The sequence below is a fragment of the Silurus aristotelis genome (genome assembly GCF_946808225.1).
Source record: "Silurus aristotelis genome assembly, chromosome: 4".
Lineage (NCBI taxonomy): Eukaryota > Metazoa > Chordata > Actinopteri > Siluriformes > Siluridae > Silurus > Silurus aristotelis.
Genome location: NC_139577.1, coordinates 2732607 through 2758006, shown reverse-complemented (window position 1 = coordinate 2758006; position 25400 = coordinate 2732607). Strand labels below are relative to the sequence as shown.

The window sequence follows — 25400 nt, the reverse complement described above, 5'->3', positions numbered from 1 at the left end:
GAAGATGCAGTCGAGCTGCAGTGTCTCAGTAATGCAGATCAAGATAAAGGCTAGATCGGTTATCTACAGGTGACTCTGTATAAACAGTCCCTTAACACCAATTCTATCACATCTGCGTTGGCTATAAGAAACAACCTCGGAACATAACTGGGACACTCTTGGGACGCTCTTGGGACACATTTTTTTATCCCCGTTTTTCATTTTCCACCTCCTCTAATGACTGTGCCAGTGGTGTTCTGGGGGAATGACTGGTTCTCCACCATTGATCCGAGTCCATATTTCTTTTAGAATGGCTGCTTTTTACATGCAAATCGATTACTGGAGGATTAAACCGACATGCTATGCGTAGAAATCTCGTTTGTTATATTGGTAAAAACTACAGAATTTAAAGCATAGAGCATTATAATAAATCAAACAGAGGAAGCAATAACAAACATTGGCTGTCAGGTCGAATGGAGAAACAAAGATTGAGTGACCAGGATTGACTGTGGGTCTTATTAATGGTGTAATCAGGAACGGTTTGTTTTCAACGTCCTGAAGGGAATTCATCAGTAATAGCATTATTTTTACTGTTCTCTGGGAAATGTTTCTGTCCTGGGTGCAATCAGGAATAGGTTTTATATTGTCCAGTGGTGGACAGTAACAATGTAAATGTAATCCGTTACTGTACTTAAGTAGCTTTTTCACGTATCTGTACTTTAGTGAAGTATTTTTATTTGGAGAGACTTTTACTTTACTACATTTCAAAGTCAATTTTTCCTCAAATACATTTTGAGAAATCAGTCGTTTCTTTTTATTTATGACCATAAAAACGTAACTGGTCAAACACAAAGCGAGTCACCAATCAGAGTCGAGCTCTGTTTTAAACTCGTACTGATTGGCGCTTTTTGTATCTAATTATCACCAACATGCAGTTCAGCATCAGTTCAACATCAAGCAGAAGATTTAGAGAGAAATAAATGATGGAAGAAACTCCAGACTCGAATTTCGATTTTTTTAAGTAGTTGAAAAGAAGGTTTGGGCTCATGATCATTGTAATAGATATTAATGTTTGATATGATGTTTGACTCATTAATATCATTCCGTTAATAAATTGTTGTGCTGAAAGTAACATTCAAATCTTTTCACATAAACTGAGTTGATTAAGCAGAGTCTTGAGACTGAAACGATAATATAAACATTATATCCGTAATAAATAACAGTACCTTGAATACTTAAGTACAATTGAAGGCCAATACTTTTGTACTTCTACTTAAGTGAACGTTTAAAGGGACACTTTTATTTTTACTGGAGTCACATTTTTACAGAGTGAATCTCTATTGTAACTTTACTACATGGTTCGTATACTTCGTCCACCACTGATATTGTGTACGTGTAGGAACCCTTGGAGAAAAATCTCAAATTTCTTCACAGGTGAAAGTATAGAAGTAAGTGAGTTCTTTTTAAATATGTTTATCATCGCATTCGTTTCAGGGCAACACTTCAGTGTCGCGGTACCTCCTCATACCTGCAGGGTTACTGAGAATCTGTACGCTTTTTTAAGATTAGAGGTATTTCCGAGGTACTCCTACCTTCCAAAAACATTCCAGGTGGAACACTTATTACTAAATAGAAGGTCATGAGTTCACATCCAAGCACCACCAAGCTGCCATGGTTAAATCCTGAACAAAACTCTTAACCCTCAGCTGATCCTGCTTCAGTTGTAGATCAAATGAGTTCAAACCAATAGACTGGCTTCTTCTACACTGTGTCTTTAAAAGTCAATGATGAGTTTTTTTGTTTTTTTTTTATTCTGCATTAAAACATTGTAAAACATTTATGTCCAAGATCCTGAAGTTTTCTCCACCTCTAGTACATAATCCCACCTCTTTGGTACACGTCTATTAAATCTTGGTAGACTTGTTCCAAAGAATTGCTCATAAACATTAAAGTTCCACTCGAACACGCCACTAACACAACTTGTCTTTTACATTTGTATGATGACAATATCACTATGCAGAGGAATGGATCATGAATAAATGGACATTCGGTAGCTTCCCTTTTGAGTCTACTCAAGGTTAATTCCTCATGCCATCTCAGGGAGTTTGTCCTTCACCACAGTTGCAAATGACTCACTCATTAGGGACAAACAGAATCACAAGAAACATATAGATGCTTTTATAACTGATGAATCTGTGTGAAGCTGATTTGAGACAATGTCCAGTGTTAAAAGCGATATATAAATAAAAATGTATTGAATTGCTGAGTGCATCAGGGTTCCTGAGGAGACAGGGGAAGAGCGCATCGGTTGAATCTACGTCGGTTTGTTGTTTTACTTTTTAGTTTAACGACTTAAAAATATGTGTTTAACGTGTTTACAATTTCGTGAACGGTTACGACAAATAAAACTCGGTGGGGCTGAGTGTAAAGGAAGGACTGGGAGTGGTAGATTTGTGTTTGAGGCAATAGACTTTGGATCAGAGTTTAAATCCCAGCCTCACCAAGCTGCCACACTTGGGCCCCTGAGCAAGGCCCTTAACCCCTCATCTGTTCAGTTGTGTGAAATAAGTATGAATGTAAATTGAAATCCATTTTGAGTGAGGTACCTCTAAAAACATCCCCGGTCAGGGAACCAACCCCAGCCATTAGGGTTGCACAAGCCTTAGTGCTGGTCCCAAGCCCAGATAAATGGGGAGGGTTGCTTTAGAAAGGGCATCCCGCGAAAAAAAAACGTGCCAAATCAAACATGTGGATGATGGAAAAAGAAAGAAAAAAAGAAAGAAAGAAAGAAAGAAAGAAAGAAAGAAAGAAAGAAAGAAAGAAAGAAAGAAAGAAAGAAAGAAAGAAAGAAAGAAAGAAAGAATTAAGTTTAGCAATGAGTATTAGATCAACATTACGCAAGCTTTTTCCAGCTAACTAAAACACGACAGAAGAGAGAACTCTCAAGACTCTCAAGTTAAAAGGAGAAGAATGAAGTCCCCGGTGAGACCCTGCTGCATTTTCAATTTTAGAACATCAAACTCTGTAGAAACGCGACGCAACAGCCCTATCGATAGTTATCTGTTTAGCCCTCCACAGGCAGCAAATCACTGTAGGAACAGATTCATTTGCGAGTTCGAGGGGCTTGTGTATAATTTATCACAGAGACACTTCTCAGCTGGGCCACGTTGTCGATTTTTGCGAGTGCGAGAACTACCGATGGTAGCCTACAACTTTTCAAGCGGCTCAGCTCCGGAAAACAAATGCGTGTTTCAATATGGCAGCAGGTCTCCATTCTGGATAGAGATTTCTCTTTGTTTTCTCCACCACCATCTCCCCCACCCGCTCCCACCTCCCCTGCCTTTCAGCCTGGGAAAATGAGCCTCGTGCACCGGCTGCTGTGTCGTGGAGCGAGTGCAGTAAATAATGCATGCGATCATTTATTTATCTTAGCGAAGATGCGCACCCAGGGACATGAAAGACAGAGAGAGGAGTGTGGGAAGAAAAAGAAGGAAGAGAGGGAAACAAAAACAACAGCAGCAGCAGCAGCAGCGCTGTCTGGACGTGTTCGCATGAAAGACGGCGTAGGGAGGAACCTTCGTGATGCTCGCACACATCACGGCTCCGTCGGAGGTCATTTGTTTTGCTTTGTAGTGCGACCCCGGCTTTCCAAAAACCGGCAACACACACACATTAATTGTTAGTAAACGTCTGGAGGATAATTTGCACCCGAGCTCATGAGTCTAAAGCTGGAAAGGAGACTAACCTCTATCCAACACTCAGTTTAAAGTCATGGCCCTGTGTGTATTAAGGATCTCAGAGACGCAGAGGCTCTCGGGAAGACGAGGCTCGGCATTTGTGCAATCAAATGATTTAGATGAAAGGCAAATACTGATCTTTGATCAGCTATATCACGGATGTTCGGGACATGCAGTACAGTCACGGGGCTTAACCTTTTGTCCTTTCTCTGGGAACAGAATGACATGGCCTTGTTCTCATCTGAATAGGAATCAAAACATTGCACCAAGGAAGTACATTAAATATCAAAGCAAAGGCTGGTCCGTGTGGTCGGATCCAACAGACGAGCTCCTATAGCTCAAACTGCTGAAGAAGTTCATGCTGTTAATGCTCGATTGGTCACGACTGTTCAGCAAAAAAGGGGGATCAACACAATTTCAGGCAGATGGTCAGTATGTTTTGCCTGACGAGACGCTCAGCCGAATGGTGTAAACGTTTCAAAGATGGCCGTCAGTGACGATCTCGTGGCGGTCGTCGGATCTTTCTAGGCGTTAGTTAAATGCTGGGATACAAATGTAACAGGAAAGTGTCCAAAAACAAATGCAGTTTTTACTCTTTGAAATTGGTTCCTTTATTTAAAAACTCAAAAGTCCTGGTTTGACTTGAACGCCCTCTCATATAAGCAGGCAAAATCAATGTGAAAATACCTGAAGATAACCAATGCAGCTGTTGCATTTAAATGGTAAAAATGTGCAAACAAATATATAGCTGCAGAAACATGAGCCGAGCCAAATAAAATGCTCTACGATGCTCCTGATAGCTGCTATAATGGGTGAATTTCCAATGACACACACCAGGAGAACAAAGCTTAAGGACAACATGCTGGTTCTATTTAGAACTGATTTTTCCCCCCTTCCATTTCAAGCAGAAATGCTCCAAGTGGAACTGTGTTAAATTATACATAAAACACATCATATTGCACCTGTAAACAAAGCAACAGTGAAAATTGGATGCAGAAAAAAAAAAAAGAAAAAAAAACATGTGGAGCAAAATATGGGAAAATATCTACTGGTTATATCACAAAGGCTTGGACTAGCCTGTAGTGTGAAGCTATTTTATCCTAATCTAAACTGCAGAGGATGAGATGACATGCTTGCAGAGGTGAGGTCATCACTGGATCCGTGTCCAACACACGTCCTAAATCATACCGAGATACAAAGCTGGTCTCAGGTCTTTTACGTTGCACTCGTTGGCTGAGCAGTTGGAAGTTTGTCTGTTTTCCTGATATAAAAAGATCTTGAAAAGTGGATGTAGCGGATGAAGGCTATGGTAATTCACCAATAGAATTTCAGAAGCTTACAATAACATATTACGTAACAGTTTAACTCTTTATATTGATGCTATTCAATCAGAGATATACAAAGATTAAAAGACAATAGAACAGCAATGGTTTCGATCTATTGACAGAGATCAAAATTCAATAATCCATTAAACAAATAATACAACAATGAGTTTCCTGCCTTTTATTTATTGGCCTTTAATTTGTTAGAATTTGAAAATACATTTACACTTTTCACGTTTTGTTTAAGCTTTTTGACGTTCCAACTAATTATTTTAACCCCCTCTGACATTACATTAGACATTACTAATAAACAAGGGCTTACTTGAGATAGCAAAGAAGTCGAGAGGTTTTAATATTGTTACTATTACAAGCAAAAAAATAATTAATCAGTTATATGTTGTCTATATTTTAGTGCCAGGTCCTGAAAAAATCTAACAAATTTTACGATTGTGAGAATAAAGTGGTAGAAATATAAATTCAAGTAATAATATTTTGAGAAAAATCACAAAATTGTAAGCAACATTTCGCCGTTTTTTGAAAAAAACTCATTGAGAAAATAGCCTCTTTTTGTGCGGTCTGAAGGATATCATAACATCTGCGTTCTATTCGAAGAGATGTTTCTAAAGAGACTATGAGGATGATGATCAAAGCATTCTGACCTTAAGGAGTTTATTTTCGGGTTGCTATGACTTTATTATCGTACGGCTACCACGTTCTCAATATTCTACGACTTTATTCTCGTATTGTTACGACTTTATTGTCGTAAGTTTGACTATTTTTTTTCTTCTCAAATAAAACGTCTTTATTGTTACAACTTTATCGTCGTATTGCAACGACTTTAATCTCGTAATCTTAAACGCCGTTGCGTCGGGAAAAAGTGCATAAAGGTCACAGCATCAAGGTCTTTCAGAAGCTTGAAACAATTCCAAGGTTTTGATTGAAGCCGTTCATGCAAGGTTGAAGACCAGTGAGCCACAATGAAATGTTTGTTGAAACACATGGGTCTGTTTTATTTCGCACGTAGCACAACAGTCTGTGGTTGGTTCGCGGTGTGAGTCAAAAGGCTTCTTTTAGTGAAAAGTTAAACGCCACTTGAACAGACTAAGTGACGAGACCCAGCAGCGTCGCTAGCAGAGCTTTTAAAGACATGGCTTTTTAATAAAACATGAAGAATATAATCGTAGAAAGTTCAGGTCGGTGTGCATCTGGTGTTCATTTCAGAAAAAAAATAAATAATCAGCAGGATTGTCAAGCCTACTATAATATCTCTCTCTATTTAGTCACAAAGAGCTGTTTGTCGCTGAAGGTCCGATCACATTCTGCATTATCCAAAGATTTGCATGAATACAGTACGCAGAATCATGTCAGCGCTGTTAAAGGTTCTCTTTTGACCACCACTTCCAAAGCACGTCCTTCCTTAAAGCCATTTACGAACACAAACTGTTCCTCTAGTTGATGCTCCTATTGAAATTTTTGTGGCTGAAGGTCCAGCCCTAAAAATGACCATTCTTTTAGTGCCATTAAGATACTTTCCACTTGGTCCAAGATCGAGGTCAGTAAGCCCTTCTCAATGTAAACACAGCAATAAACATGGAACTGGACCATTCAGGTTCTGACAAAATGGCTATAAATGAGCAAGGACATGGTCGGAGACAGCGAGATACGAGGTGGTATCAAAAGGATTCAAGACAAGTTTTTTTTAACACATCAAAAGGTGGCAGCACAAGGCTGCACGCACAGTCACAGGGAGCACTTCATAAGTCAGTGTGCTGAAAGACCTCCTTCCGTGTACATCGGGGGCTGTGCAACTGGTTACCACGTCTGCGATTTCATCATGGACAGCAAGGAAGAGTGAATGCACCATGATGACACCACATTCTCGCAGTTAACAACATGATCTCACTTCCCCACCCACCCTGCTCGCTAGATTAGGCTCCTGTGGACTTTCGAAGATGAAGATCCAGCTCAAAGGTCTACGTTTTGACACCATTCGAAAAGAAGACTGGAAGTTTTTCTGCAATGTAGTGCAAGGGGACTATTTTGAAGGTGATAGTGTGTAAACTTAGATAAAGAAAGTATTTTCTTGTAAAAACAGAGCTAGTCTTAAAACATTTGGATACCACCACACATTAGAAAAGCGCTCTATAACCAATAATTGACCTGCATATTTTAAAGATCAGTCGCCAGTGGTGGACAGGGAGCAGGGTGATCTAGGAGGTGCTGACATCGGCCTGTCAAGGAGCTCCTTCTCTTACAAAGACACCTCCAAGCCGTGATCAATGACCCCCTAACATCAAGATATCCTTTGCTGAAAGATGAATGACCCAAACTGGTAATAGTGTCAACACGAAACAGGTCAAACCATCAGACAAAATATCAAGAGGAATCTGATTTCAGAAGGAAGGTCATTCCAATCTAGCTTTAAAACATCAAGAAACATTCTGCTGCATTTACAGGATCACTGTCTTCCCTTGGTACCAGTTCAGGGGCCTTTTTGCTCATATATAGGTGGCATGTGCTTGGCAGTGCCACCACTAATGATCAGGAGGTCAGCAAAAAAAATAAATCACACACTCGAATCCCATTCCATTCGCTGTTCGAGCCTTTTATTGTGTTTTATTAAATTAGGTTTAATGACTTCATTCACAGTTACACCAGATTTATTTCGATGGCTTGGAAATTTTTTCTTCGCAGGATAAGACAACCGCTAATGGAAAACGGAGCCATTCGGAGTTACGACCGGGTCTACGAAAGACTAATGAAGTGAAATTAAATGGGGGGAAATGTTCACTTTTATTGTTCCAGACGATCCGATGTGACGCTATAGAGTGCCCTAAATTTGATGGCCTTCTCTGTTGCCCTCAACCTTGAAAAGCAAACAGAACATTATGTCAGATTTACACTGGATTCACCGTTGTAGTATTCTGGTCTGGCAATCATGTGGCAGCTGGGCAATGAGTGAAAACATGCTCGGGAGCTTTGGGAAAAATCAGATTGAACATGACAATATTATTTAGGTGACACTAGTTTCATTTGTTGTGCATTCTATAATGCTTTTCTGCTAATCGCTATTTTAAAGAGTGTTTATTTACGTCAGATTGGACCAGTCTAGCAGTTCCGTTTCGACCTCTTCCACCAGAAATGCATTCAAACCTTCAAATTTTTTATTCCATCAATATTTTATCCATCACATCCAGATTGTGTTTTCTCTTCTTGCTTTTTTTATTGGCTCCAAATACCAAAAAACACAATAAATTTCTGTAGAACTTTGTCTCAGGTTAGCTTTTGGTTCACTTCCAGTCAATCCATTCTCACTGCTCATCACGATTGTGGTTATACGTCAGCTTGGACGTCCAGCCATTCTGTTCTGCACCAGAAATGCGTTTTGAAACTTTACAGGGTTTCTGCAGGTTTTACCAAGTAAAATTTAAGCCTTTTTAAGATCATTTTGAAACTATTAAGTCTTAAAATGGAAATTTAAGGGAATTTAAGACCTACAGTATCTCACAAAAAGGGGGAGTTCCCCCCTCACATTTCAGCAACCATTTTAGTATCTTCTCAAAGGATATTATAGAGGAGTCAATGTGCAGCTTGTACAGCAGTGCAGATTAACTGTCAAAAGAACTCAACATACAGCTATTATTGTCTAAATAGACAAAAATTAAGACCTGTTTAAAACGATTGAAGTCCTAGAACAGCGAATTTAAGACTTTTTAAAGCCCTAAATTTTTTTCAATCTTTAAGACCCCACAAAAACCTGCCTCAACATTCTTGCTTTGTTTTCATACTTTGGTTTAAAGGAGTGGGTCGTGGTAGAGGCATGAGAGAGAGAGAGCCTTGCACCGTTTCGAAACAGTAAGAAAGCTCTTCCCTATGTTTTCCCCTCATGAATTCACTTATCAAGCTTTTCGACAGAACCAGCTGAAAAAGGAAAATAGAGAAACACTGGGCTGAAAAAAGCAGGCACTGTGAGTCAACCCTAGAAACAAAAGACAGTATGGTAAGACGGCGAAAAGACACGTTTGCGGAGAGGCGAGTCATTAAAGCCAGAGTAAAGAAAGTAAAAGAGAGATGAGGTGAGAAGGATACAGACAGAGGAAACAAAAAGAGATCTGGTCTTGTGGATTGGGGATGTGTCTCCAGGCTCACAGAAGTGATATTCGGCTCCGTAGCCCCATTACCCATTCTAGGCCCATCTTTATCCCTGCCTCCTCGGCTGGGGCCACGGCAAGGTTACGCAAGGGGAAGTGAATTCAGAAAAATAATTGGAAGGTCAGGTTTGATAATGGCCACTCCAGTGAAAAACAAGCCCTTAATTGGTGTGAGGGCTGTTCAGTGAGTTTTCAAGGTAAAGTGCGAAAGCATTCATTATTTCCCTGGCTCACTCACATCGTTTCAGCCCCAGAGGAATGGCACCCGGGCCAACATGGCTGCACGGCCACAGCCCTTCACGCTGACTTTTCACCAAGACATGAGCTGCTCTTCTAATGAGCCAGGAAAAGACCATTATGGCAGGCATTTAGTTAACGGTTAATGCCAGAGGAACAGAATCTTTGGCATATGCGAGTATGGCATATGAAAAGAGGAATTAAAAAAGCGGCGCCCGGGTTTGCTTAATGTGCAATAAAAAGGTGAGAAAGCCAAAAAAACAGAGCAAATAGAGTTAAAAACGATGCGGCTCATAACAGGCCAAAGGAACGTACTGTACAACAGTGTATAAAAATTCTAATGTATTCAAATTTGCACATGCATAATGCATAATGTACTTAAAACAACATTAGCAGATTTTTTACTTTTTGCTTAATAACTACAAATGAAAGATAAGAAGCATTTAGTTAGAATTGCCTAAAAACACTTCACCCATTAGTCTGCCAGAAACATAAAAACTTGAATATGGACACCTTTAATACACGTAAGATTTATGCTAATATAATTAAGCATGGATTTTTTAAATATATTTAAAGCATCACATCCAGCTTGTATTTTCTCTTCTTGCTTTTTTTTTGGCCCCAAAAAAGAGAAAGAAAGAAAGAAAGAAAGAAAGAAAGAAAGAAAGAAAGAAAGAAAGAAAGAAAGAAAGAAAGAAAGAAAGAAAGAAAGAAAGAAAGAAAGAAAGAAAGAAAGAAAGAAAGAAACGACATGTACAGCACAGTGAAATTATTTCTTCGCATATCCTAGTGATGTTATGAAGCTGGGGTCAGAGCAGAGGGTCTGCCATGATACAGCGCCCCTGGAGCACGGAGGGTTAAGGGCCTTGTTCAAGGGCCCCAAGAGTGGCAGCTTAGCGATACCAGGGCTTAAACCCCCGACCTTTCAAGCGGTAATTAAATAGCTTTCCAACCTCCATCAACGCCAGACATCGCAGTAAACATAACCCAGATATTTTGTACTGATTCACCCATGTGAGCTAATTGACAGTCAACAGAGAAGGAGGTGCTGTAATTACATCTAACCTTCCACAAATGTGCATGTTTTGGCCCAAACCTTTCATCTCACAGCTGTACTGTAAACACACATCATTGGTCCACGGCCAAGTCGCATCCGCAGTCCTTATAAAATCAGCTCACGTGAGAATAAAACAGCCCTGCCAGAGACATGTCATCAGCCACCGGGTCGAAACGTCGCCGTTTAGTAGCAGGCCGGCTCTCGGAGCTGACAAACATCTGCTTGCGTTACGCATATCCACAGATCCCTCACAGGGCACAATTTGCACAACCACTCTTCCTTGTCGTGTTTGAACTTAGCATGACAAGGAACACTGCGTTCAGCAGCATCTGGCTCCTGAATGCAGTGTGAGGAACCTTAAGCGATACTCGAGTCTCAGCTTGAGTGTCACATAGTGGAGCCTGAGGTAAGCCATGTGAAGCAGATGCTCTTTCGAGGATAGGAATAAAACATGTTCTACCAATATGTTCAATCTCGGAGAAGATCCAAAACCATGTGTAAAGAAAGTTTGCATTTGCACACAGCGTATGAATTAAAACCTTAGCAGTGAACAAGAAGCTGGGCGTAGGGAAGGACGCTAGGAAGGGTCTCAGTGCTCGCTGAATTGAACTGCTCACACACTTCATGCTCACGACTATTCAAGTACCTTACACGTACCAGCGCATTGATGCGTACCCAAATCCCAAGTGAAGAAAGCAAAGTGGAAGTGGAGATACCAAGTCTGAGAATAGCCATTTCATCAAACACAAAGTGGTTTAAAGCTAAAGGTGGTTCTCCAGATAGCATTACTTTCAGGCACAGCGCTGAACTCAGCGAGATAAAAGAGAAGCCGGTACATTAATAACTGAGAAGTCGTGTGGAGGAAGCGTTTTGTTTAAGTCCTCTCAGAAAAGAGTTCCTAATCACAGGTTCTAATGATAATACAGACTCTTTTTTTTTTAAGACTTTAATTTGTTCTAATTTCTGGAAAAAGAAAAAATTAATGATTTCACCTATTTCTTTTTTTTATAATGCCAGCTATTAGAACTTCATGAAAAGGGGTAGTTCAGAGGTTAAGATAATGGACTTCTAATGTGAAGATCATAAGATCAGCACCACCATGCTGCCACTTCTGGGCCCCTGAGGAAGGCCCTTAACTCTGAACTGCTCAGCATATAATATACAAAGCCAGCCTCATGAAGATATGCTTTACGCAATCTGGAGTGAAAGATCTCCTGCTATTGAGCTATAAACCCTATTGAACACCTTTGGGATGAGTGTGAACGCTGACTGCACCCCAGGCCTCCTCACCTTCTCACCTACATCTCTTTATACAAGCAAATGTGGAATGGAATGTTCCATTTGAATCTTATGGTCATGTGTCCTCAGGGTGGAGTGGGTGGAGAAGAGTGATAGCAGGAGTGATTTGTAATAGAAGAGTATCTGTGAGAGTGAAAGGGAAAGTTTATAGGACTGTGGTGAGACCAGAGATGTTGTATGGATTAGAGACAGTGGCATTGAGTAAAAGACAGGAGGTGGAGCTGGAGGTAGCAGAGCTGAAGATGTTGAGATGTCCATTAGGAGTGAGGAGGATTGACAGGATTAGAAATGAGTTTATTAGAGGGACAGCACATGTAGGACGTTTTGGAGACAAGGTGAGGGAGGTGTGATTGAGATGGTTTGGACATGTGCAGAGGAGGGACATGGGGTATATCGGTAGGAGAATGCTGAGGATGGAGCCACCAGGAAAGAGGAAAAGAGGAAGACAATGTGAAGGGAAGTGAAGACATGCAGGTGGTTGGGGTGAAAGAGGCAGATGTAGAGGACAGAGGGGGTATGGAGACAGAAGAAGAAGAAGAAGTCATGTGTCCACCATTTTTTCTTTAAACATCGAAGTGCCAATAAACTTGCATCCAAACCTTCTGCAATCCTTTTTGTCCTTTCATTTATTTTTTGAACACAATGAGCAGGTTATCACACAATACCAACACGAGGCCCTGAATTCTAAACTCAAGCCATTCGTTTAATCTGGGACAGACTGCGGAATGCGCACTTTACTCCGGGAAAGAAATGACAAAAGAAGGAGCGTGTGTACATAATGAACTTTCGGCGATGCGCAAAAATTAATTACAGAACGACGGAAATAGTAAACCGCGTCCCCCGGTGCCTAAATGTCCTTTAAATCATTTGCACACCTTTCTAATACGCCGACGCGGTGGCTGTATAATTAACGATCGCGAAGAAGGATTACATGGGTAAACCGTGCTGCATTGATTTACTCGCTGACCAATTTATAACCTGTTCCTTTGTGTCCTGGTCAACAGACGCAGCCTGGCTCTGGCTTATTACCTTGCACTAATATCCATCAGTGCGAACTTAAACGATAATTGTGCCAACATGCTTGTACCTAGAATATCTTCGTTTTGAGACGATGAACGTCTCCGGGGCACGATTCAAGACCACGGGCAAATACAAGGTCAGTGGACAAAATGACAATGTTCCCAGTAAAAGGACAAACGCAGCATAATGTAAACAAGGGACAGTACTAATGCATGCATAGCACGCTATACAGAACAGCAGGAACAGCAACGGTCGGTGAAGCCGCGCACAATCGCGAAGCTAAAACGCATCCAGGCCTGAAGTCCGTGCATGTGAAATCACGTGCAATCGTGATAATGACTTGGGGGGAAAAAAAATGGACGTGCAAGCCGATTTACTAACGGGCTCATGGGAAAACTTCACAAATCGTAAAATCCCTTTTGCGTCTTTGACTTAATGAACACGCCATTCGGGTGCATTTCGACATAAAGGTGTGAAATACAAGGTGGAGTCGATGCAAATTGATTCGTTTATTTTTTGCACCCAATAAGCCTGAAAGTCACTTTGGGAACGTCGATTTTCTTGTGCAAATGAACGTCTGAAGTGAGAATAATATGCGAGCAAGTCTCAAAAAAGAGAAAGCCATTTGAAATAACACGTTTTTTTTTTCTCCATGAAAAGAACGCTTTCTGCGGTATGACGCTTTCCTGAGGAGGGGGTTTCAGATCCGATACCGGCAACAAGGCCGCTATTTGGACGTGCTGCACAAATTAACTCCTTTATATCGGATCGCGGCGTTATATCGGTATATGGCTGTTATAAAACCTGGAGCGTCTGGAGTGTCTGTTAGCACGGCGTCTTTGATCGCCTATAATAAAGCCTAAATAGACAACTTTCATGGTGGCTAATGCAGCATTTAGACTTCTTTCCTCCTCCTTTCTCGGAATATCAATGAGAAATTGAGACAGAAAGAGAGAAAAGGAAACGAGAGAGAGAGAGCAAAAGAATAGAATGAATGTGAAAAGAAATGCCAAGTTTTATCTAAAAAGCATAATGCGAACTTTTCTTTCTTTTTTTTTTTTTTTTACATTGGATTGTCAATAGTAATAGCACTGACATCTTTGGTTCTCGTGACCTTCATATGTCATTGTAAAGGTTCTAAAACGGTAGAAGTGCTAGCGCTAGCAATATGTGTGCAGCGGATTTTATATACTACTTGCATACAGGATTTACCTGACATCCATTCCGGGGAACCGGATCTATGGCGTATCTACGGTATTTTGCCGCTTTTGTTACATGTTTATGCTCGATAAAGATTTTTCCGTATTTTTTCCCTGACACCGGTGTCTTTGGCACTCGTGTCGTGATCTGATTCCGATTTGATTCAACACAATGCAATGATTGGAAAAAAATATGATGCTGTGCGATTCAAAATGGTACAAATACTTCGCTTTTTATTTCTTTGATTCGGATAAACATCCAAAAAAAAAAGTGCCTTCTGACTAACGCATCTCAAGCGTGGCCCTTTAACACGCAGATCTTCGTAGTGAAAAATAAACAAAGGTCAAATAAAAACCAGACGTTCGTTTCCTGTTGTGTCTGCAAGAAGTTACAGATCTACCTCTGCCATGTAAATCTGTATTCTATGTGACTCTCAGGACACGCCTCCTACGGCCTTCATAGCGTCGCGATACGTCGTTTTCACGTACCATTTACTGATAAATAGATATAAATAAATAGTTTTTTACTGATGCAATCGTTAAAAAACGAGGCATCGCAAAGTAAACGTATTTTTAGTTTTTTTACGCATTAGTGCTCGATTACAGACTGGTGTCTAAATACAAACAAAGAAGAATGGAATCAGTTTGCCGGAATAATCAGCCATCTTTGAAAAATGTCAGAGAATGTCAAATAAGGAGGAGACTGGGGGGGAAAAAAGGCATATCGGACAAAGCCTTGGGATTCACTTACTAACTCATTCTGTCTCTCTCTCTCTTTCTCGCTGTCTGTTGTCAGATGGCATGCTGGAGAGCACATTAAGAATTACATTCTCCATGGCCAGAGAGCTCTGATGACAGATCGGCGACGTGCTTTCCCGACGAGTTGATGCGTTTTCCTCTGCTGGAAGCCATTCCTCTAACACAGTGCTGGCATTTAGCGCTCTCGGTAGACAGTTCCCCTCCTTCACACTCCTACTCCATCTACACCCCATTAATAACCGCGTGGCAGACGGACGAGCCGAGCGTTCAACCAAAAAAAAAAAAAAAAAGAACGTCCCAAAGCGTTTGAGAAGCACAACAATGCGATTCGGACTCGCGTGGCCTTTTGTTTACGTGACGCCGATGCCAGCGAGAAACCTCGTGCCCTTTTCTAGAGCAAATGCTCGGGGTTAAGGGCCTCACTCAAGGCCATAGGGGAAGTGGTCAGATGAAGTACATTTGAACCCCTGGGACAGGAGCAGGAACCTTTTCTGCAGCATTGCGTCTCCTTGTCGCGGGAAAAAAAAACGCCACTCTGTGGAAGGAAAAACAGTAAATATAGCGGCAGAATAATTATATCTCTGTTTTCTGGAGTCTGGATGCCTAATACAAAGAGGTGCACTATGCGCTCGGCTCAGCTGCCATCTAACAGGTAGCTCACAGATGGCGTGTGTGTGTGTTTTTTTTTTCTGCAACATCTACGTAGCTTCCATCTTTGCACATTATTAGGGACCGCCATGACCTGCAGAAAAAGAGGCTTCCTCCCCATACACACCCACCCACCTTCTTTTGATCATAGATAGCACCGCTTTCTCTCTATCTCTCTATCTCTCTCTCTATCTATCTATCTATCTATCTATCTATCTATCTATCTATCTATCTATCTATCTATCTATCTATCTATCTATCTATCTATCTATCTATCAGTAAACAATGAGGTGATGGTAGCATCGCTCAATAATGAAGCGCTTTACAGACACTGCACTCGCTCGGCTTTGAGTACATCCACCACAGCAACATGGCAGGAACATGACCTCTTCTGCCTTTCATCTTATCTGGCCTTAATGAACATACAGCCTCTTTCTCTCTCTCCCTCTCACTCTCTCTCTCTCTCTCTCTCTCTTTTTTCAGACGAGTGTCTCTTTTTCTCCTCCTTCATCCATCTGCTTACATCTCTCTCTCTCTCTCTCTCTCTCTCTCTCTCTCTCTCTCTCTCTCATACCCACAACCTTAAGGGCTGTGAAATGCACATTTGGGTTTTTTATTCGGTTTCGTTTGACTTTTTTTTTTTTTTTTTTTTTTTTTTCTCGTAGAAACCGAAAGGCAAGAAATGGATTTTGGTCGAATAAAAGTGACACGTACAGTATAGAAGAGACGGATCTTATTTGAAAATAGATTCCGTTAAGTATGTTTATACAGCTGAGACAGCCGAGCTGATCTCTGGGAAAAAAAAAACATTTCTGACCGTAATCTGGTTTGACACCGCAAATTTAAGAAACCGTAAATATATTTGAATGACATGGAAATGTTTCGATTTACCTTTTAACCTCGGCTTGGCAAACTGCCCGTAAAAGATCACGGTGTGTAAGGAGCAAGTTTGGAAGGAAGGAAAAAAAGAAAAGGAAAAAAAGAAAAAGGTGGTCTGCATACAAAAATACCTGAAGAAATGCCAGGCTTTAATGAAGATCTTTGATGTGATACAGTGGAACCTCGAAACTCGCGACCTTGACACTCGATAGTTTGGGACTTTTCGTTTGGAACCAGACTGAAAGCAACTCGTGAAAAATCTGATCGTTCGCGAGAAGCCGCGAAAAGTTCGGAGTAACATTTCAAAACAGAGTTTGAACAAATAAATAATATCAAAATGTATGAAAGAGTATTTTATTAGTGTATTATTTATTTAAAAGTGGTAAATTAAACATTTATGACAAGTAATTGAGTTAACACTACAGTACACGTACAATTCCCCTTTCAATTTTAAATCCCCTCGCCATTTTTTGTGACTCGCGACGGGTCATAAAACGTAACCCCCGCGAGTATCGAGGTTGCACTGTACATCGTCAAACTGCCCACGATGCTAAAATTTGAGTTAAGATTGGCTGACTGGCAGGAAAAACTAATATTCCAATGCAGAGAAAAGAGTAAAAGGACAGAACTCTGGACAGTTCATCATCACCATGAGAGGTTTTCCACACATACACAATGTTTTTTTTGTTTTTCTTTCTCGTTTTTTTTTTTTTTGCTCAAGCCAGTCAGTTTTCCACATTCACACCTCGGAAACATCCATCATGCGTATATTCACAGAACAAGAGCTGCTCTATGGCATATTTTCCTCAAGCTGTGATTTTTGTCTCCAGCTCATGTGTTCACCATTGTAGTTTTTTTCGATGGCAGGAAAAAAATAAAATCAGCGACGGTGGAGACTTGCGGTTTGTTGACCGCGAACATGATTTGTTTTTATCAGGAATATTTTTTTTATATTTTATTTTGATTAGATATTTTATAAATATTACATGTATTCAACTTGAATTGTTCTAGAACTTACAATTATCCGATTAAAATTGTTTTTATTCGTTCACCACCTACACTGGACAAAAGTGAAAATAGCAAAACGTGCATTAAACGTAAACTCCGTGTGTGATGGGTATGGAGTTGCGATAGCTAATCGTGAAGACTAAATATTCTTGTAAAGGTTTTGAAGTAATTATGGTGTTTTAAATTACGTAAGTCATCAGGACACCAAACGGAACTTTTGCTATGTTTCCACACGGACGGTTTTAATTGCCGGATGTGTGCATCATGGCGGATTTTGGTGCTTGATTTGAGGCGCATCAGTAAAACAAACGTTTAGCGATTCAAAAAATTTAATCTGTGAAGTTTATTATATATGAATTAAGAAAGGAAGTTGTGAATAAATGTGTTTTGTGCTGAAGGTTTTAATTTTGTCCTTTTTTATATTTATTTATTTATAAATTTTTTTTAAAATGGCCAAACAGAAACGCTGCATTAATCAAGCCTTAATGTAATTAGTGCCGTTCAAATGAATTATATTAATGCGTCATTAACACATTTGACAGCCCTAATATATATAGAGTATAGAATAGATTAAGAGTTTGCATTATATAATGTATAATAATGGTGCAAGAAAATTCTTAAATTTCATTGTAATTGTTGTTATATTGTGCAAAAAATCAATAAAAAGACTTCTACGGTCGGCTGAACGAGTCTCGCCTACTTCCAGGATTATTTTTGGGTAGGACACGTGTCTGATTTTGTATTCCAGGCTAATTGAAACACGGTTCCTCCGTGGTTTTGGCAACCGGGTCTCGAGTGCGAATCGCTCGTTCTTAATGAATTTGTTTCACAATTTGGCCCTTTGATTAGCATCGGTGCGTAAACACCTTGGGCGCTCGCTTATTCTCTCTCTTTCTCAGGTTTTGCTTTCCTTCTGTTCCCCGTCTCCGATTCTAGACGCTGTGGTACTGAGGTTAACCTCGCCCTTGTTGGTAATGCTGTTCTCAGGCTAATGCTGGTCATTATTAATTCACCGCTATTGGCTATCAGGGGTGGTCTTGGGGGGTGCTGATGGCCCTGGATATCGGGTTACCTGTAAACACATGCATCTGTAACAAGTACCCCAAGGTGCGAGCGTCGGATTCTACTGCCACGCCGACTCTGCCTCGACAAGGTCTTGCGGGGGCGGAAATTGGCGTTTTACAAATCAAACAGCGGTTAAATATTCATGACGCTGGCGTGTGGATGTACTACTGCAATAAGCACGCGTGATAAAAACCTCTGCATGATTTAGGTCATGACGATCGACTTTAACACCTAATCATGGAGCAAATTGGGTACACTAGGTAGCAATAATGCTAATGGAGATAGCAGCCTCTTTAGTATTCAATGCAGAGACTATAATCCACTGGTTCATCAGTAGGTCAGTGATTAGAGAGGAAGAAGACTATTTAATATCATCATCATCATGCATACAGTATGATTAGACAGACTAAGCACTCCACAGACACTCATCTTCTCTTCTCATACTTTCTGTCAAACCCATGCAGAATTTAATTCCCTTCTCTCCGTATTGACATTCCTCTCGTTTTCTCACGAGTCGAGTCGAGTCCGGGGCTTCGCGCATGAATTATGTATTCGAGGATGCCACAGAGCTGACAAACACAAGTGCCGTCATAATTGAGACGATTGGAAGAAAAAAAAAACAATACCGGCCAAATCGATAGCATCAGCTGCAAAAAAGCAAACCGACACCCCCAACCTCATGGCAGCTCGGCTAACGGCTTCACCGAACTGCTTTTAATCCATGAACTGACCCTTTACTAGCAATAGCTAGTAATAAATAATAACAATATTAGCTGACAGGGTGGTGTGATGGCCCAACTATCCAAACGTGTTTTATTCCTCTTTTACCACATCAGTCTTCAACACTATAATGTTATTTATTTATTTATTTATTCATTCATTTATTTATTTATTTATTTATTTATTTATTAATTAATTTATTTATTTATTTATTTATTTATTAAAGAACAATTGATACGCATCGTCTTCTTTTTTTTTATATATACTTACAATTACATTTCAAGGAATGCACAAGTTCTTGATTACACTGAAAGGGTGGGCTCGTTTAAACAGTCTTATTAAAAACCAATCGAAAAAATGAAACTGAAAGACTGAAACTGGAGACTCCTTCCAAACAAAAGCTGATGCAACAAAGACTAAAATTTAAGACTCCTTATTTTTTTTTTAAATGAACTGGAGACTTTTGTAAGACTAAAACTGAAGACGCCTTCCAAAAAAATGAATAAAAATTGGAATCGAATGACTAAAACTTGAGACTCCTACCAAACAAAACGTGATGCAAAAATATTTCAATCAAAGATTAAAACTGAAACTAAAAAAATAAAAAATAAAACTGAAAGACTGAAACTGGAGACTTTTTCCAAAAAATTTAACTGAAAGACTAAAACTGGAAATTCAAAATAAAGTACTGAAACTGGAGACTCCTCCTGAGAAAATGGAGCTAAACGACTGCAACTGGTCACTCTGTTCAAAACAATGAAGCTAAATGACTAAAACTGGAGACTCCTTTAAAAAAATGTATAAACACCTTCTAACAGGATATGATATTCGTAACATTTTCCAATTACGGCGAACATGCGGGATTAAAATCCTGTGATTTTAAAGTTAAAATTGCCAAAGCTGCTGTAGGAATGAATCAACATTTTCTGACCAATCAGAACGGAGAAATGACGAGCATCGCTACAAGTAAATCCCCATATGTTCGTAAAAATATGCGGCGTTATTAAATACTACATTTTTACACTGGGAATCTTTTTAAGTAACAATAAACATATTTATATTTATAAATATTCGAATATTTATTGTAAATACATTCCTGGACTGTTTTTACGTATTGTGAGGCTTTAGCTAAACTAACATTCTATTAACTTAATACTTCTAATATACGAAAGTATTCAGCAGTAATCAATTCTTCATAGGAAAAAAAATCTGCTTCCAGCCAACGGGTAATTAGCTTGGAATGTACTAGAAAGTAGTCCGGGACGAGCTCTTTAGAGATTAAAGTGAGGGATGATTTCTAGCTCGGGTCCATTTTCATCATAAATCCACGCAAACCCCACAGAAGTCCCTCAGGAGCCAGTGAGAACGTTGGAAAAAAAAAAAAAAACAGCTTATGGTGACGGCCTTAAAAGTGTTCATGACCATCTCCCTTCCTCTGCTGCTTACTGACGAGTTGAATTCATTAGCATGGGAGTCTTAAAAACGTCTGGGACGAGTCCCCCCCCCCCGCCTTCTACTCATGAGCTCCTTCTAAGAAGCAGCGACCTCATACATGGCTGATGGTCATTTGAGAAAATTATCAACAGATAATTCATAACTGCTGACATTCTCACCGATCGATGGAGCATTCTCAGACTCGAGACGGCCGTTTATCAGCTGGAATGGCTGGACGGTAATGGTGTGGATGTATAAATGGCCTGTCTAAGCTCTCAATCTACCGCCACAGCGGGATGTCAGTAATTAGCTTGCAAATGCAGTCGGAGTGTTAGCACTTCTTTCTGTGCAATCATTTACGCTTTAATGCAGAAAGCAAAAAAAAACAAACAAAAAAGAAAGAAAAAACTGACTAATTTACCACTAATTGGTTTCTACAATCGATATTGTACATGACTGGAGCCCCATTTATCCGTGTACACGCACCTTATTAGCTATTAGCACTGTATGTTTATTGGTTGATAGCCGAATAAATACAGGTAGAAGTTTCTTTCTCATCACAACTGAAATCCATAGTTTGATAAACTATACGATAAATCTAGCTATAGAAATATAAATACACACACTACAGAGACAAAAGCATTGGGTCACCTGACTTTTCCAGGCATATGTGCTTCTTATCCAAACTTTTACCACAAAGCTGAAGACACACAATGGAATTTCCCTTTCACTTCATCCAGGAGACCAAATTCCAGCTCCGGCTTGGAGTGGAAGATCTAACCCTATCGAACACCTTTGGGATGAATGTGAAATGCTGACTGCACCCCAGGCCTCCTCACCAGACCTACATCAAGACCTGGCTTGAGCAGAAATCTCCACAAAATGTAGTGGAACATCTTCCAAGGAAGAGTGAAGGATATTACAGCAAATGAGGACTAAATGCAGAATTTGATGTTCAAAAACCTCATACAACCCTCACGCTCAGGTGTCGACCAACTTTTGTAAATTATAAATGGTCCAAAACGTCCAAACGCGATCATCTAACGGGTTTTCCACGGCTGCCGTGTGCATCTATAAGGTCTGAATCATTAACATAACAAAATCCTGAAAAAATGTCCATGCGGAGAAGAAAAGCGGATTGAAATCTCAGTCTTGACTCTGGCACACTGCTGCACTTCACTACCCATCATCTCATCACCTCGTCCACCAAAAACCCTCGTAAGAACCCGAACTAGACTTTAATCTGTTTATACACCCCTTCTCTCCGGACACACTCAGTTTAACGGTCTGGGGCGTGGCTACATTTTAGAGAGCTCCTCCATATTTCCATTAGTGGCCTTCAGTGCTGCATCAAACAATGTTTTCTGCAATCAGAGCGTCGTCTCAGGACCTCTCGTCTCTTTACGCTCCTTTACGAGGCTATGATAGCACGCCCGTTGATTAACGGGTACGCTAAAATCCGACGCAGTGATAATTCCATACTGTGGCTACGGCTAATTATATGCTGCTTGTTGGAAATGTACAAATATAAAAGTGTGTTTTCTTTTTCATCGAGACTCGTGTTTCATCAGAACTGAAAAACAGCGTTATCTTATACAGTTTGGAATTGTACTGATGTACGAAACTGTCACTACTTACTAAAATAAATGTTCTAGATATTGTTGAAAAGTGTGTTAGCATGACTCAGCGGAAATGTGTCATGTCCACAACTGAGGATGATTCGCATCTCAATGCATAGCCGATGATACGATGCAATCAAGATACATAAATAAAGCAGCTACCGATGCGACGCGATACCATTCACACCTATTACAAGGCCGCGTGTTTCGATTTTGATTCGATTCAACACAATACAATTTAAAAATAGAACGCTGTACAATTCAATATGGTACGAATAGTTTTTATCTTCTTTCAATGACTTCTAACGCATTCACAAACAGGCCAAATTAAAGAAAAAAAAAAAAGAATAAATAAAACCAGACGTTCTTTTTCTGCTGTGTCTGCAGGAAGTTACAGCTCTACCTCTGCCATGTAAATCTGTGACTCTCAGGACACGCCTCCCTGTGGCGTCGCGATACATCATATTCACGTAGCAGCAGCGGTGCTGAGAGAACGTGCAGGAGAAACAGTTTAACAAGGAAAATTTGATCTACGTATCAAATATTGGTTACAAATAATTGCTCACTTTGTAACTAAATGAAATCAATATAAAGCGTTTTTGACCGAATGATGCATCGCGATACAAATGCCAACCTGTTTCCGATGCACAGTTTTTTAAATCGATGCATCAATTTGTTAACTTTTATGCACGAGACATTAAATATACATAAATTTATATTATATATATATATATATATATATATATATATATATATATATATATATATATATATATATATATATATATATATATATATATATAATAAAATCATTGAATATATTACTCTACTGCTAAATTGATATGATTTCATGAAGAGTCCAGATGTGAAGCAATCACCAAACAGAAATTACCTCAGCATCTGTGCGCTAATCAAGAGCCTCTCTACTGCCTTATTAGACATAATTAGCGCTCAGACAGCCTCCCACCAAATTGTAAAAACAACCCCCCCTGATTTTTTTAACCTATTCCTTATGGACTGAACCTTCCGCTTTTTAACCCCTGCTTGAATGTTTGTGTTTTTTTCCTTGGTCAGACCTGTCGCTCAGGCCGGGCCCTTCTGGGGGTTTGTTGTAATTTGGTCATTTTGTCCGGACGGTGATACAGTAATTAAGTGGCATCAGCTGCAGAGCTGTCAGAGTGACGTCCAGCATTCATCCATCACCTCCAAAGCCCGCAGAAATACCGTCTTATTCATGCAGTCGCACTGGATTATCAGGGAGCGGCCATCTTTAGTGAAGATAAAGAACTACCTCTTCTCTAGTTTCCTGATTTAGACTGAATGATGGATGAAGGAGACAAGGATGACTGAGGTTTTAATATTTGGAGCCTTTTGGATAGACTTCCTGCTAAGAGGAGATTAATGCTGTTGCGAAGGTCACTACCTTCACAGGCGTGGATGGGATTAAAAAGAGGAAAAAGTTCCTGTAGTGAAAACAGTGGAGCAGGAGCACAAGACCGTTATCTGTTCACTGGATTTAGATCGAAAGTGGGCGTGGCCTAATCGCCTCGTTCTGTCGCAGTGTGTAATGTAGTTAATTATAGTTATCAGACACGAAAGAAAGAAAGAAAGAAAGAAAGAAAGAAAGAAAGAAAGAAAGAAAGAAAGAAAGAAAGAAAGAAAGAAAGAAAGAAAGAAAGAAAGAAAGAAAGAAAGAAAAAGAAAGTGAACCTAACAATGCATTGTATCTGCTAATCGTTCTTTCCTTCTTTCTTTCTTTCTTTCTTTCTTTCTTACTTTCTTTCTTTCTCTTACTTCCCCTTTAGGTTTTTGTCGGCTTTTTAATCTATTTATTTCTTTATTTTTATTTATTTCAGTTGTTTTATTGCTTATTGTCCTTCACACAGTCGTTCATTGTTTTGTTTCCTTTTTCTTTTTTTTTTACTCTTTTTCTTACTTGACATACAGACTTTTTTATTTCATTCACTAGTTTATTGTATTTATTTAGTTAGTTAGTCTGTTCTTTCTTCTTTCTTTTTTAATTTGTTCTTTCTTTTTCACTTGTTCATTCTTTCTTTCTTTCTTTCTTTCTTTCTTTCTTTCTTTCTTTCTTTCTTTCTTTCTTACTTTCTTTCTTTCTTTCTTTCTTTCTAATGTTTTTGTGTTTAAATGCTTATTTTTTTGCTTATTTCATTGCTTATTTACTTAATTATTCAACATTTATTTATTGTATAATTTTTTTATTACTTATTATCCTCCCAGTCTTTTGTTTGCTCATCTTCAACTTTCTTTTTTCCATTTTTTTGTTTTGGAGTTTGCATGCTGACTAATTTATTTAATGATTTGCTTGTTTATGCATTAATGTATTCATTCATTTGTTCATTCTAGATATATACATTTATTGATTTATTTTTATTGCTTATTCTCCTTCAGACTTTCTTTCTTTTGTTCGGTTGTTTCTTTCTTTTCGAACTACTAACACTAGACTAAATCCTAGTAACAAGGATTTCAAAGAATAAATGCAGAAAAATTTATTGACATTTTAAATCCTCTACAGTCCCATCGGTTATAAATCAGCGCTCAGAGTGTTTATATGTCGTTCCAGCAGTAACTGTAGCTTCTATCCTGAGCCTAAATAAGTTTTTAATTAACAATGTAAAAAAAATGATGTTATAAATGTATGACCTGCTATAATTCTGTCTTGTGGGAATACGTGACGGACTCAGCGTCTGTGTTGTACCTTATGAGATGTATAAATGTCGAAACAATAACACTACCTTGCAGCATGGGCGTATTTCTGTAAAACTTCTGAAACTTCTTTCTGTAATCGAATAAGACTCGGAAGAAAGAAGGAAGGTACAATGCAGACATTCAAACCGAAGCCGAAAAAGCAACGCAAGCTAATGCATTTACTGATTAGAAAGCAGATAAGTGCGCTAGAAACTGACTAAACCCACAAACGAATAAATATTAAAGCTCTTCAATGTGTTTCATGTCTTACTTTGAAGTTTTGTTTCCCAAAATCAGCAAAAAAAAAGGAAAAATAAAAAAAAAAACCTTTCGAAAAATAACAGGCAGTGGAAATATATTGCGTTTGTTTACTTCCCAATCAAGATTGAGCGACACTCGTTATGACGAGGAACCTGCAAACTCCATTTCCCAAGTCTCATTTTCTACATAATTATGTCTGAATACAGGTTTCTTAAATAGTTTTTCTTCAGGCCTTGATGTTCATACTGCTAAATTGCTGCTGTTAGATTTGCTTTGTGCATTTAAAGATTTAATACT

At 39.3% G+C, this 25400-nt stretch overlaps 1 protein-coding gene and 1 long non-coding RNA gene across 5 annotated transcripts in view; one reads left to right on the top strand and one right to left on the bottom strand.

Moving 5' to 3' along the window:
- The window catches only part of macrod2 (mono-ADP ribosylhydrolase 2), a 636986-nt gene that overhangs the window by 377254 nt on the left and 234332 nt on the right, over positions 1–25400 (bottom strand). The gene's annotated exons all lie outside the window — the stretch shown is intronic.
- Positions 22967–24068, top strand: LOC310725560. Its single transcript, XR_014533423.1, has 2 exons — positions 22967–23715; positions 23781–24068. It is a non-coding gene; the product is annotated as an uncharacterized lncRNA (long non-coding RNA).